Source organism: Otolemur garnettii, unplaced genomic scaffold (genome assembly GCF_000181295.1).
Source record: "Otolemur garnettii isolate 467f Iridium unplaced genomic scaffold, OtoGar3 scaffold00119, whole genome shotgun sequence".
Taxonomy (NCBI): domain Eukaryota; kingdom Metazoa; phylum Chordata; class Mammalia; order Primates; family Galagidae; genus Otolemur; species Otolemur garnettii.
Genome location: NW_003852514.1, coordinates 6,209,646 through 6,224,662, shown reverse-complemented (window position 1 = coordinate 6,224,662; position 15,017 = coordinate 6,209,646). Strand labels below are relative to the sequence as shown.

Below are 15,017 nucleotides of genomic sequence, written 5' to 3'. Positions count from 1 at the left end.
AACCCGCCACCTTAGGTGTACGTGGCTGGCGCCTTAGCCGGTTGAGCTATAGGCGCCGAGCCAATTGTCATAACTTTTAATGTTACACATCAGTATGTACACCTGAATCTTAGTTTTGTAGTAAAAATATATATGTGTGTGTGTGTGTGCATAAATTTGCATTTAAAACTTTTGCATAAGGCTCGGTGCCTGTAGCACAGTGGTTACATCATCAGCCACATACACGGAGGCTGGCAGGTTCAAACCCGGCCTGGGCCAGCTAAACAACAACAACTGCAACAACAAAAAAAATAGCCAGGTGTTTTGACAGGAGCTGTAGTACCAGCTACTTGGGAGGCCGAGGCAAGAGAATCACTTAAGCCCAAGAGTTTGAGGTTGCTGTGAACTGTGATGCCATGGCACTCTACTGAGGGCAACATAGTGAGATTCTGTCTCAAAAAAGAAAATAAAATAACAATTTGCATAAGAAATACTCAGAAAGATAAGCATTAATATTCCTGAGTTGTAGGTAAAATTCTGAACTCTTTACATTTTTTTTCTTTTCTGAATTTTTCAAATTTTCTACAATAAAAGCATTTCATAAAAAGAGAATACTTTTTTTTTTTGAGACAGAGTCTCTCTTTGTCATCTGGGGTAGACTGTAGTAGCATCCTTGTAACTCATAGCAGTCTCAAATTCCTGAGCTAGAGTGATCCTCCCACCTCAGCCTCCCAAGTAGCTGGGAATTACAGGTATTTACCACCACACTTGGCTAATATTTTATTTTATTTTAGTAGAGATGCAGTCTCACCATTGCTCAAGCTATTCTCTAAATCCTAAGCTCAAGCAATCCTCCTGCCTTGGCCTCCCAGACTGCTAGTTACAACTCAGTTGTGATTATCTAATACATGCTCTGTTTTCATGCTTAATGAATATAAAGTTGAAAATTCTTCTTTTCAACTTAGTTACTGAATGTTTAATTTAAAAGAGACACAAAAAATAGAAATAGTTCCTACGTTCAAGAAGTAAGGACATTAAAAAAAAAAAAAGACGTAAGGGCATATAGGAAAATAAGATTTCAGAAATAGCTCCACACCACCAGGGTAGAACATGGTAAGTGCCTTTTTTTTTTTTTTTTTTTTGAAACAGAGTCTCACTCTGTCACCCAGGGTAGAGTGTTGTCATTTCATAGCTCATAGCAACCTCTGACTCCTGGGCTCAAGTGATTTTCTTGCCTCAGCCTCCCAAGTAACTGAGACTGTAAGTTCCTGCCATGATGCAAGGTTAGTTTTTCTACTTTTAGTAGAGATGGGGTCTCATTCTTAGGCTGGTCTGGAACTCCTGAGCTCAAGCAATCCACCTGCCTCAGCCTCCCAGAATGCTAGGATTATAGGCATAAGACACTGCACCTGCCCCCTGCCCCAAAATCTTAACAGAGACTATATAAGCAAGGATAGCATGCTAAACTAGACACGGAAAATGAGAAGGATATAATGGAAAAAAGAGCATTAACAAAATTTATTTTGAAACATTTTTAAAGCATTTAACAAGTTGAAGATTTTTTCTTTTTACTTTTTATTTTGATGTAATTTCAAACATAGAGAAAATTGCAAGAACAGTACAAAGAAAAACTACACTCTTATTAAAAGAAAAACTTTAGAAGCAAGAAATTTAATGAAGTTTACTTGAACAAAGAACAACTCATGAGTCAGGCAGCACTTTGAATCAGAAGAGGTTTAAGGAACTGTGTCCTGAGTTCACAGTTCATGCACTGGCAGCATGGAGATCGTGGTTTCCATCCCACTGATGTTCAGACCGCAGCACAGACCGTAATAAAAGGAGGGAGTTTGTGAATGGTTGTGGCAACTGCATCCTGGTGTGAAGCTTGTCTCCACTTGGCTTTCGTAGAGAAAGTCTCACTCACAACGGCAAAAGGCCGGAAGGATTTCTCTGGAAGGGCAGGTGTTTCTGGCTCTGAGGATGGCCTTTCCCCTGTGGGGTCACTGTGACCCAAATGGTGGGAGGAGCAAGGGCTGTCCAGCCCTGGTCTCCCAGGTGGGTCCCTATGTCAGGTAGGACTCTGAGTGGCCCCTGCAACTGGCCCTTTGGGGTCAGATGTTCTTCATGAGCCTCACAGCCCCCACCCTGTCCTTGCTCCTGCATGTCATGGCTTCTTGGTGCTCAGGTCTGGGGGAGGCAGTGGCGGTGCTCAGCTGCAGAGCAGCTCAAACCAAGTCTGCTCACAGAGATCTTTGTAGTGGATGCCTGCTGTGCACAGCCTCGGGGCTGCAGGAGGGTGGCTCTGTCCTCCTGCTGGAGTCCATGGTCTGGGGTGTGGACAAACCTGTCAGACCTTCAGTGGGTAGGCTCAGTAGAACCTGGGGGGCCTAGTGTAGGGCTTGGCCCTTGGCCAGGTCTCCTGGGGGGTCCTCTAGCAGTACAGGGTGGGGAAACCTGCCATCAAAGGCATCTGGAAATGAGCTTCAGGCAGGCAGTTTCCTCAGCCTGGCTTTTGGTAGATGCACAATGAGTCACCTGGCCTAAGAAGTAAATTGCTGCAGCAGAATGGGTGGTTTTTTACACCTGTAGTGTGAGCAGTGAGCTTTTATATACCCGCTGTGAAGACAGAGAACTCACCTGATCAGCTAAGCCAGGCATCTGCCTCATGTGGGCATGATGTGAAGAGTTGGCTACCTGTGATTGGCTGAAACTAGGCTGTTTATATTGATTGAAATCCAGCTATTTGTTACCAAAAAAAAAATTCTAGTTTGATTATGTACTAAATTAGACTGCATTCTGTTATGTAGGAATTCAAGGAATGGAGACAACCTCAGGCTAATGGATTCCTGCTTACTTAATTTAATATCCTTCAATCATTCTCCAGTTGTTAATATTTTCCCACATTTGCCTGTGCACGTCTATGTAGCCAGAAACAAGATCAGGGGAGAGGTTCAGGTTAAGTTTAATGAAAGGGGACAGAGATTCACCTGGGCAAAGATGGTGTCTGCACCAAGGATGATTGGAGGCTTATTTTTATACTGGGCATAGGGGGAAGATGCTATAGCTTGCTGGAAGGTTCTGGTGGGCTGTGGTCTTTCCTGGAACTCTTGGAGCAGGGCCAGGTAGACCTTTTGTTCTAGGAGGAGAAGAGGAGGGGGTAGGGCAGGAGGAGGAGAAGGAGGATGGGGAAGGATGTAGGCCCCCGAAGTTCCCAACTCTTTTATTAAAAGGGTGATGGAGATGATGGTATATTGTTTCTCGTAGTTTTCCACAGTGGGATGAGTACAGTGTTGGTAGGGCTGTGTGACTTTGGAGTAGATTGGGAGAGGGTTTGGGAAGTAGTAGGAATTGAGTTGTAACTGCAGCTGACACCTTTTTTACCCTGTCTTGAATTAATGAAGACAGGAATTGGATGGCATAAGAGAGCAATGGTTAATAATAGGATTGCAGGGCAGTGCCCATAGCTCAGTGGATAGGGTGCAAGCCACATACACTGAGACTGGCGGTTTCGAACCCAGTCTGGGCCAGCTAAAACAACAATGACAACTGCAACAACAACAAAAAAGCTGAGCATTGTGGCAGGTGCCTATAGTCCCAGCTACTTGGGAGGCTGAGGCAAGAGAATACTTAAGACCAAGAGTTTGAGGTTGCTGTGAACTGTGATGCCACAGCACTCTACCCATGGCTACAGCTTGAGACTCTGTCTCAAATAATAATAACAACAACAATAATAATAATAGGATTGTAGTGAGGAACCCCAAGAGGAGGGAGATTTAGGCTGTCGGTCCAGGATCCCTTATTTTAAGAGCATAGGTGAGCAGCTTGTTCCTCAAGCTAGGTGACGTCCTCTCAGACCAGACCAGAGTTATTGGTGTAGAAATAGGTCTTCTGTCAAAAAGTACAATGACTTGCTGTGATGCCTCCCTTGCTGTGATGTCTCCCTTTCCACAGTGGGATAAGTATGAGCAGTGATGGCTCGGCGCCTATAGCTCAACTGGCTAGGGCGCCAGCCACGTACACCTAAGGTGGCGGGTTTGAATCCCCAGCCCGGACCCGCCAAACAACAATGATGGCTGCAACCAAAAAATAGCCGGGCGTTGTGGCGGGCGCCTGTGGTCCCAGCTACTTGGGAGGCGGAGGCAAGAGACTCGCTTGAGCCCAGGAGTTGGAGGTTACCGTGAGCTGTAATGCCATGGCACTCTACCCAGGGGGACAGCTTGAGGCTCTGTCTCAAAAAAAAAAAAAAATCATCTCTGAGACAGACATAATGTCTGTCATCAGACATGATGAGAAGATTTAGTGCGAGCAGTGAGCTTTTATATACCCAGTGTGAAGGGGACCAGGACCTATCTGTTGCCTGGGAGGAGGTACATATCTGGGGAACACAGGACAAGACTGTAGGTGCTGGTCCAGTTTGTTGGGAGGCAAAAATAGGTAAAGGCTCTGCATAGAAAAAAGACGCCGGTATTCTCAAGACAAGTAGAAAAGTTAAAGGAAAGGAGTAGTTCTCAAGTTCCTATATATTTCTTGTAAGGGTGGGGGAGCCTTTTAATGTCCCAGATGGAAAAAGTTCCTGCTAGAATTGCTCCCATGAGAGGTTGTATAGGTGGGGCTGTAACAAAGTGTGTTTTAGGGAAAAGGTGGGACTTGGTTTGAGTTAGGTGGTCAGTGAGGTTGTCAGTGGGTATAGGGATAAAGGGGCAAGAGGCTTGAATTTTCCCACTGTTTTTAATCTATAGAAGGAGTGTAGACTGGACAATAGGCCTGCCTTGACAAAAAGGGGTTCTAATTTTGGGTGAAGGGACTAATGAGAGTGGGGGGAAGAGATGAGAAAGAGAGAGAGAAGGGCAGAGAGTAGGGAGTGAGAGAAGGGAAGATACGGAGAGAGACCAAGAGAATGGCATGGCACCTCAAAGAAAGAAAGGAAAACTGTCAGCTCTGAGGTCCAGTGGGTCGCTGGATTTAAGGGGGGGAAAGAGAAAAGAGTAATTGCAGTCGAATTCACATTTCTTTTTGGTTGGTTTGGTTCCTGAATGATCTGTGAAAACAGGAATCCACAGGGATGGGGCACTGCTGGCAAGAGGAAGAAAGCAGGCAGAGAGAAAGAGTTGGGTCCTTACTGAAAAGACTATGAGTTAATAATTTTCTATTATTTCACTATAAAAACCAACCATCCTTACATTCCCCTCTTTCTTTTTTCTTTTCTTTTTCTTTCTTTCTTTTTTTTTTTTTTCTTTGAGACAGAGCCTCAAACTGTCACCCTGGGTAGAGTGCTGCGGCATCACAGCTCATAGCAATGTCCAACTCCTGGGCTTAAGCAATTCTCTTGCCTCAGCCTCCCAAGTAGCTGGGACCACAGGTGCCCACCACGATGCCTGGCTATTTTTTGGTTGTAGTTGTCATTGTTTGGCAGGCCCAAGCTGGATTCAAACCCTCCAGCTCCGGTATATGTGGCTGGCGCCTTAGCCACTTGAGCTACAGGCGCCAAGCCACATTCCCCTCTTTCTCTTGTAAAATTAAAATATCTTTTTGAAATGAGCTCAAAACTGGGGATTATGGATGGAAGTCCCGTCTTCTGAAATGGCTTCCTATGGATTATGGGCAGAGCAACGTCACTCCCTGTCAGAGCTCACTTGGGTCATTAGGGGGAGGGATTGAAAGTGGATGGTCTTCAAAGCTAGGTTAGAGGTAGGATAGGGGTTTCACTGGAGAGAAATAGCTAGGGCCTGAATTCAGTTTTTTATGAATGTTATTAGGCAGCAAAAAGGGATGGTTCAAAAGTGAGAATCATGGCTAGGCACCTGTAGCTGAAGCGGCTAAGGTGCCAGCCACATACACCAGATCTGGTGGGTTCGAATCCAGCTCCGGCCTGCCAAACAATGACAATTACAACCCAAAAATAGCCAGGTGTTGTGGCAGGCACCTATAGTCTCAGCTACTTGGGAGACTGAGGCAAGAGAATCGCTTAAGCCCAGGAGTTGGAGGTTGCTGTGAGCTGTGATGCTACAGCACTCTACCCAGGGTGACAGCTTGAGGCTCTGTCTAAAAAAAAAAAAAGTGAGAATCAAAAGTAGGAAAATAGGCTCAGCTTCCGTAGGACAGTTGTTACGGAGCTGGCCACATACACCAAAGCTGGCAGGTTTGAACCCAGCCCCGGCCAGCTAAACAACAATGACAACTGCAACAAAAAAATAGCTGGGTGTTGTGACAGGCACCTTTAGTCCCAGCTACTTGGGAGGCTGAGGCAGGAGTATCACTTAAGCCCAAGAGTTTGACATTGCTGTGAGCTGTGATGCCATAGCACTCTACTGAGGGCGACATAGTAAAACTCTGTCTCAAAAAAATAGCAGGAATATAAAGGGCCTCATAGATGGGTTAACTAAGAGAACCAGGACCATACAAGGATTTTAAATCACACTAGTCAAACTTATAGAAGCTGCCTGTTTATGAAGTGCAAGGTTAAGGTCAGTTTGTATTATCTCTGATTGGTTAATAAAGAAATAATAATCTTTTCTCAGCATGAGCAAAGGGGGATAGATTTGGTAGGACAAGAAGGCTGGGCACAGTGGCTCACACCTGTAATCCTAGCACTCTGGGAGGCTGAGGTGGGTGGATTGCTTGAGCTCACCAGCCTGAGCAAAATTGAGACCCTCGTCTCTACTAAAAACAGAAAAACTGAGGCAAGGGGATTTCTTGAGCCCAAGTTGGAGGTTGTGGTGAACTATGATGCCACAGAACTCTACCCAGGGCGATAGCTTGAGACTTTGTCTCAAAATAAAAAAAAAAAAAAAAAAGGAAAGAAAGAGAACAAGAAGAGTAAGATGTCTTCTACCACAGCATATTAAAATTCATAGTTTTGAAGTTTTTGAGGAGTGAATTGGAATCTTTCTCTGAATTGAGTGTAAAATTGATGTCTTTTCTACTATCAAGTACTTCAGTGTGTATTCCCTAAAAACATAGATTTCCCCTTACATAACAGAAGTGAAAATCAGGAAAACAACATTAATGTGAAATAACACTAATAACATTAATTCTCTTTTTCACAGACTTTTGTTTTTTTGAGTCAGAGTCTCACTTTATTACCCTCAGTAGAGTGCCGTGGTATCACACAGCTCACAGCAACCTCCAACTCCTGGGCTTAGGTGATTCTCTTGCCTCAGCCTCCCGAATAGTGAGGACTACAGGCGCCTACCACAATGTCCGGCTATTTTTTGTTGCAGTTTGCCTGGAGCCGAGTTCAAACCCATCACCCTCAGTATATTGGTGAATTTTTTAAATTTCACCAATAATGTTCTTTATGGCAAGGAAAAGCTCAAACACAAACTGTCTTTATGTCTCCTAATTCTCCTTTATCTGAAACAGTTCTTCAGTTTTTGTCTGTCATGACATTGACATTATTGTAGCCTATAATTTTGTATAATTTCCCTCATTGTGAGTTCCTCCGCTATTTCCTCATGATTAGACTCAGATTTTACACTTTTGGTAGGAACAGGTCCTGCTAGGTGACAGATCAGGAGGCTAGTGATGTCCCATTCCTAAGGTGACCAGATGTCCCGCTTTTGGAAGGACAGTCCTGATTTTTAACAATTTGTCTTGTGTCCTGCGGAGTTTTAAAAAAGTCCCGATTGTTGGAAAGAATGCACAACATGTTAGATAATTGCCTCAGAAAGCCCCTCCCCCCTAAAGCCCCTTCCTGCCCTTAAAGTTACAACTCCTCCCTTAACACAGGGAGGGGCCTGCTCACCACTGCCTGCTAGTGCTAGTTAAACAAGTGATGGCAACAAATCAGCTAGTCAGATAATTTAGGTAAGTCATTTATTTATTTCATGAATTTAGCAGACAGTACTCGTATATTTATATTTTATAGTGGTGTAAAAAGTCTAGCCCCGGCCTTTAAAGTGACACTTACAACTTACGAGGTATCATTATTAAAAATATATATTGATAAGGAAAAGGTTAAATCTTAGGCATCAGCAAAAATCACAATAGAGAACAAATGGTTAGAAATACTTCATCATTTTGAAACAAACCATGTTCCATACAATAATGCACTAAAAACTGTGGGATACGCGCTGTCCTTACCAGGAACTAATGCTGTGACTGAACGTGTTTTTTTCTATGGTAAATAAAGTGTGGACATCAGAAAAATCACAATTAAGTGTTGAGACTTTGAAAGCCATTTTATGTGTGAAATATAATTTAACAAATTCTTGTGAAAAATTTCATGACCGTTTAAACAATGACAGCAATCTACTAAAAAAAAATTCACTCAAATGAGAAATATGCCAAAGAATAAAATAATACTATACATAATTTTTTAAGTATTATATTTGTAAATTGTACTTATGTTGAAATTAAAAAATATATTACAATACTATTTTTGCATTTTATGAAAATTTTTGTTGCTCCATATAGACCAATTTTTAATTAAGAACCCCCCACCCAGGTCAATGGTGTCCTGCTTTACCAATGTTAAAATCTGGTCACCTTACCCATTCCTGCTGCTTTTTGCTCTGATCTCTGGATGAAGGCAGGGACTGCCACATTTATCACTGTAGAGTTACTATTTTCCCTTTGTAATCAATAAGTACTTAAGTGGAGACACATTAAGATTGTAATATCCACTTAGCAAACTTTCACCACAAACTTTTTTTTTTTTGCAATTTTTAGCTGGGGCCAGGTTTGAACGCACCACCTCCAGTATATGGGGCCGGCGCCCCACTCCTTTGAGCCACATGCGCTGCCCTCATATACAAACTTTCAAATCCCATCATTCTTTTTTTTTCAATCTTTCTTTATCATTTGGCTTCTACTATAAGGAAGTCTTTCTTGCTCTCATTTATGCATATCAGTGTACAAGTAAATGGATTCTTATTCTAGAGACTTGTAATCTGTTATCACCATTACTTATTTGATGTTTAATCTGTCCCAGATTTAGCCAGCAGGAGTGTCCCTTTGACATGTCTCCTCAATTTTTGAGCACTTACTTTCTGACACAAGATATTCCAGGTTCAACTTAGGCTTTCTTCCTTCTTCCCTGGAAGCAGGCATTTCTCCAAGGGCTCTGGTTCCTTTTAATAGAGAATAGTCAATTAACCAAGATCTGGAGATGTGTGTGTGTGCTCATTCCCACCAGCCATCATCGCTTCTTGGAAAAATATGTGGATGAATACCTACAACCATACCCATGTGTCTGTGTGTGTATTTCTGTATCTACCTGCAAATGTGTATGTATATGCATGTATATTTCCATATCTATGTGCATGTGTGTGAATATGTATATGTGTGTATTTTTATATGTGTGTGGATGTGTAAATGCGTGTATTTCTGTATCTTTCTGCATGTGTGTGAATATGCATATGTGTGTATTTCTATATCTGTGTGTGAATATGTATATGTGTATTTCTGTATCTGTCTGTGTGTGTGTATGTAATAAAACCATGAGCTCTAAACCAATAGTTCTAATTCTAATCCAATCCCACAGGATTTGTTCTATCTCCTTTCAGTATTTGTAACTCCCTTAAGTTAAAGATCTTTTAAAAGGCTATGGACACAGTTCAGGCTGCCATCATTAAGGATAGAATCCCGAACCCTCTGCCCTCCATCACACAGCCTTGCTTTGTTCTCAGTGCAGACTTGGGCATCGTCCAGCCTGTGTGAGCCCCCCTGCTCTAATCAAGCAGAAGGGCAGACAGAATAACCAGGCAGGAACCTGGTTCTGAGCCAGAAGGCCCTTCTGGAAGGTTCAGGGGAGGCAGAAATAGAATCCCCAGGAAGTGAGGGATAGTGGTGGGACTGGGGAGGAGGACTGGGATTTTCAGGGTGAGATGAGAAGCTAGAACAGATGGGCTATTGGCCGGCTCCACAGAAAGACCACAAGTGACCTATGGGGCGCATGGAAAGATCAAACCTGTTCCCCACAGCAGCTGGGACAAAGACCCCTGACTGGAGGCTTTGTTGGCATAACAACTGGCTCTGGCCAGGGCTCAGGGCAGCTGGGAGTCTGGGAGGAGGTGCCTCATACTCAGCTGTCAGCAGAGAGGGTGCAGATGGGGGGCAGAGGCCGCCCCCACAGGAGGCCATTTGAGTCCTTCCTTTGTTGGTTCAAACTGTAGCCACCCTGGTTATGACCTCCTCAGACCCAGCATCACCAGCTGCTACACCTTCTAACCACTCTGTGACTACAGGTCCTTTTCCCTTGAAGATTACTGGATTTGGGGTTTCAACCCCATCATCCAACAAATATAGATCTTCTCAAAGAATGACAAAGTACGTCTCGGTTTTATTTGTATGTTCTCTCAATTTAATGTTGACTGAAACCAGTACTGTCTTTGTAGACTTCCGAGCCAGCCAGAGGATTTATGGAAGAAGCTCAGCCTCACCCGTGAGTATCACCAACACCAGCAGCACCATTTTTCAACCAGGATGTGCCAGATATGTCCACCAAATGGCCTGCACTCATCACCTCCCTCACTTGCTGCTCAGGGCAGCTCTGTGAGTAGACATGACCATCTGCACATTACAAATGGGAAGGGGCATACCCACAGAAGGAAAGTAACTTGCCCCAAAAGTGCTAGGCAGTAGAGGTCTGGATGTCCCAAGGCTCCAGTTCTTTGCCATAAATCTTGAAGGCATTTGTGAAGGCTCTGGGAGGCATGGGGTGCATGCAGACTCAACAGGGCACGGCAGCTATGTCCCAGAGAGGGACAAAGCATGGATGGTGGCTGAGCTGACTGATAAGCCCCAAGGCTGAGAAACTCTGCTCCCTGGAAGCCAACACTAACTCAGGGACTTTACTTTCTACCTTACTGAAGACAAAAATCCCCAGAACAAACAGCAGGTGTGGGCCTTCTGCCCAGTCTCTAGATTGTGTAAGACGTACAAACATGCTTTAAGCTACACAAATCCAAGAAGCTGTCACAAGAGACTTCAGAGCAAGCCAGCTGTATACTTGCCCCAGCCTGATACACATCAGGCTATAATGCATTTGCAGCGTGAGGTGACTGGCCTGGGTTGGAATCTTGGTGCCAGCACCCACTGGGTGGAGGGCCCATGGCATCCATGTCTCCTAACCTTCATCTTGCCTTATTTCTTCCAGTTCAGTTTCATCCCAGATGGGAAAGTGGCAGCAAAGACAAGGAAGACCCTAGCTTCCAAGGAGCTCAAAGCAAAAGGGTTTCATGGCAAATCCCTTTTGAGTGCCCCCAGGGCTCCTACCAGCCCCTGTCTCACCAACCTAGAACCTTCAACCATGTCATTCTCCTCCTCCTCCTCCTAGCTCCATGCACAGGCTGGGTGGGACATAAGCAGTAGGTCTCACTTCCAGTTGGGAGTTGATCCAGTCAGGGTAGGAGAGGTTTTCAGATTGTGATCAAGAACACCTCCAAACACAAAGTGGGGACAGCCTACAAAGTAACTGTCCTTTACTCTCAACAATGTCACTGATGTGAAAGACAAAGAGAGACCCAGGGATGGCTCCAGATTAAAGAGAGAGGAGCACATGGCAGCTGAATGCTACAAGATCCTCCTTTGCTGCCCAGGATGAGATTGGTTCTTCTACAATGTTCTCTTTAAAAAAAGAAGGCAAAGAAAGGATGCAATCAGGACACTTGGCAAAATCTGAATAAAGCTTCAGATTAGATAACACTGTTATGTCTGTGCCAGTTTCTTGATTTTGATCCTTGTGCTCTAGTTAGGTGAGAGGATATCGTTGTTTGGAAAGTAGATGCTGAAGTGTTTAAAGGTAAATAGGCATCGTATTTGCAGTTTATTCCCAAAGTATTCAGGAGAAAAAAATATATAAATACTATATATATTAATACATATGTCCATAGAGACAGAGAGAGAAATGGAGAGAGATGGAGACAGAGACAGAGTGTGATGAAGCGAATGCAGTGACATGTTAACATTTGAACATTTGCAGATCTGTATAAAGAGTACTATTCTTGCAACTATTCTGTAAGTTTAAATTTCAAGTTTCAAAGAAAAAAAATAACAGGAAAGCAAAAGCATGCCCTTCCTATAGTGTGTGAACACTTCCTCATTCTCTTGGCCTGGTGCCCTTGAATGCCCTGCCTGGCCCTGCACATGGTTGACCATCTGAGCCTACTGTCCCCAGGACTCAGCAGCCCCTGCCCCAACCATCTCCCAGCTCTGGCAAGACCCATTTTCATCTGCTTCCCCCCCCCAACCGCCCAGTCTCCCAGATCCTCAAAGATGTGGCTGTAGCCTATCCTGCTTCTCCCCAGCATTAGTGGGGGGCCTATGGCTGCTCAGTTGGCTTCCAGTCCAGCCCAGGCTTCCCAGGTCTTCCCAGCCTCCTTCCTAGTGTGGGTTCACTCTTGGGCTCTTTCAACAGGAACTGCTCTAACTTCCCTCCTCTCCACCAGAAGCTTCTGTGTCTCCTCTCTAATCTCAGAAGAAGAAGGATGCCTTCTCACTTTCCACTGAGAGGCTTCTGTCATGACCCCTCTGCACCATTTCTCCTCTCCTAGACCTCCAGACCAGGTCAGATGTCTGTGGGACAAAAAAGCCACCACCCTGCCTCCCTTTGATGCCCTCTGCCATGTGGGGTAGCCCTCAATCCACACTTGTCAGCATTTTGATATTTTACTTCCATCCTCCTAGTCCCTAAGTGGCCCAACGTCAAAGAAACAGGATTTATAATCGGAAAACTTGAGTTCTCTGCTTCATCTCCTAAGAGCTGTGTGACTCATGGGGTGTTTCTAAGACCAGCAGGAAGCCCATATGTGGGCTCAGTGTGAATTGGCACCTGTGACCTCCCAGTGACCCCCCAGCCTTTCTCTCTCCTCACCCTCTTTGTCCCTGACTTCCCTACACAACCCCCGCCTATCTGCTGCTTGCCCCAAACCTTCATCTCATTTACTTGCCCCTCTTCTAGACTCTGCTTCTCTAGGTCCCACAGCCACTTGGATATCTCCTCTTGGGCATTCAGCCAGTAGCTCCAATTTAGTATGCCAACAGTTGAATCCATTCTCATTCATGCTCAATTTGCCAAAAAGCAGTCAAAGCAGGGATGTAAGGCAACCAAGAAATAATAAACTTCTGAGAAAAATATAGTATTCCAAAAGTGCATCTGAGAGGCTTATCCTGTTGTGTGCCATGTATTGTGAATTATACAGTGGAGCTGTACCTAACATCTGCAGCAGTGGGGCCATCAGAAGTCTCAATTTGTGCTAGATACCATTGTCATCCATAGACTAAAGAGTTCATCCCCTGGAACAGCCTCATTCTGCTACAGTCAGCCCTGGTCTCTGGCTCCACATCCAGTGTTGGTTTTGTTTGTTTGTTTATTGAGACAGGGCATGCTGTAACCTCAAACTCCTGGGCTCAAGAAGTCCTCCTGTGTCAGCCTCCCAAACAGCTAGGACTACAGGTGCCTGGCACCACACCTTGCTATTTTTTTTTTTTTTTTTTAAGAAATGGAGGTCTCTTTATGTTGCCCAGGCTGGTCTCAAATTCCTGGCATCAAGCATTCAAGCAATTCTCATGCCTTGGCTTCCCAAAGTGCTGGAATTAATAGCACCATGCCCTCCTCCCTACACTCAGTTTTTAAATCCTGACCCAAAGGCCCCACATGCTCCTTCCTCTTCCACCAGCATTGCCACCAGTTACACTCAGTAGCTGGCTCTGGCTTGCAACTTGGTCATGACCTCCAAAATGAGGGCCCATCCTGGATCCCACCTTAATCCACCCATGCTGTCCTCCACTATGAGTCACTTCCTTAAGCACAGAACTGGAAGCATCATACTCCTTTCCACACAGTCTGGTGGCTGCCCCTCAACTCTTAAATCTAGCCCAAGCTTTCTGCCTACAGGCAAAAGGCCTCCCCAGTGGGACCTTGATTACCTACTTCCCAGATCCATTGTTCACCACCCACTCTGGGGTCTCACCAGCTTGGACTTCTTGCCATCTGGGGACATATGTTCCCTTTGCCCAAAATAACGTGTCCCTCTCTCCACCTGTTGAGATCAATCCTTGAAGGATTATTCAATAAATAGTACTGGAACAATTGGTTCATCATTTGAAGGATTTTTTAGATTCTTCACTTCATACTATACACCAAAATATATTCCAGATAAACTAGAGTTAAATATAAAACATAAATAAAACAATAATCATGCCACATAAAAATCAAACCATAAAAGTTCTCAAAAATGTCTTCAAAAATGTTATTAAAGGGAAGAAGACCCTAACCTTAAAAACAAAGAATAACATTTCAAAAAAAATAAACAGTAGATCAGTCTCATTAAATAAACTTGACTCACTGACACTAAATTGTTAAGACATGAACAAAGGGATAGTCCTTTACATGAAATGAATGTTAGAGTCCCCTATACAAGGAAGTTGCATTAGAGGAGAAATTATAAAGTTGTTTAGTTAGTAAGAAATTAGAGGAGGAGTTGGGTAAGCTTCTGTCATGGAGGTCAAGTGATATACAACATTGCATTCCTTCCCCAGGAATTTGAAATATCTGCATCCTATCCAAGGATGGAAATATTCAAGGCCCACAGTTTGGCGTCTTCCCCTGAACTTTCCTTCTCCCCGGAGCCTGATGTTAAATCCACCTTATTTGCTGGTGACTCTCAAACCTGATCTCCACTACTCACCCCTTTTCTGGACTCACACTGAATCCACATTTATTGATCATTCACTGTAATTAGGCTTTCTACTAAATATTTTTTTAGGATTATTGCCCAACAATCCTACAAGGTACTTTTTTTTTAGTGCAGATATCCCCAACATTCTCTTTAATTCCTCTTTTTTGGCCAGGTGCAGTGGCTCACCACACCTGTAATCCTAGTACTCTGGGAGGCTGAGGCAGGTAGGTAGCTGGAGCTCATGAGTTCGAGACCAGCCTAAGCAAAAATTGAGACCCCCGTCTCTACTAAAAATAGAAAAAAACTGACGCAAGAGGATCACTTGAGCCCAAGAGTTGGAGGTTACTGTGAGCTATGATGCCATGGCTCTCTACCCAGAGCAACAGTTTGAGACTGTGTCTCAAAAAAAAAAAAAAA

At 44.1% G+C, this 15,017-nt stretch overlaps 1 protein-coding gene across 1 annotated transcript in view; it reads left to right on the top strand.

Moving 5' to 3' along the window:
• The window catches only part of PURB (purine rich element binding protein B), a 27,727-nt gene that overhangs the window by 547 nt on the left and 12,163 nt on the right, over nucleotides 1-15,017 (top strand). The gene's annotated exons all lie outside the window — the stretch shown is intronic.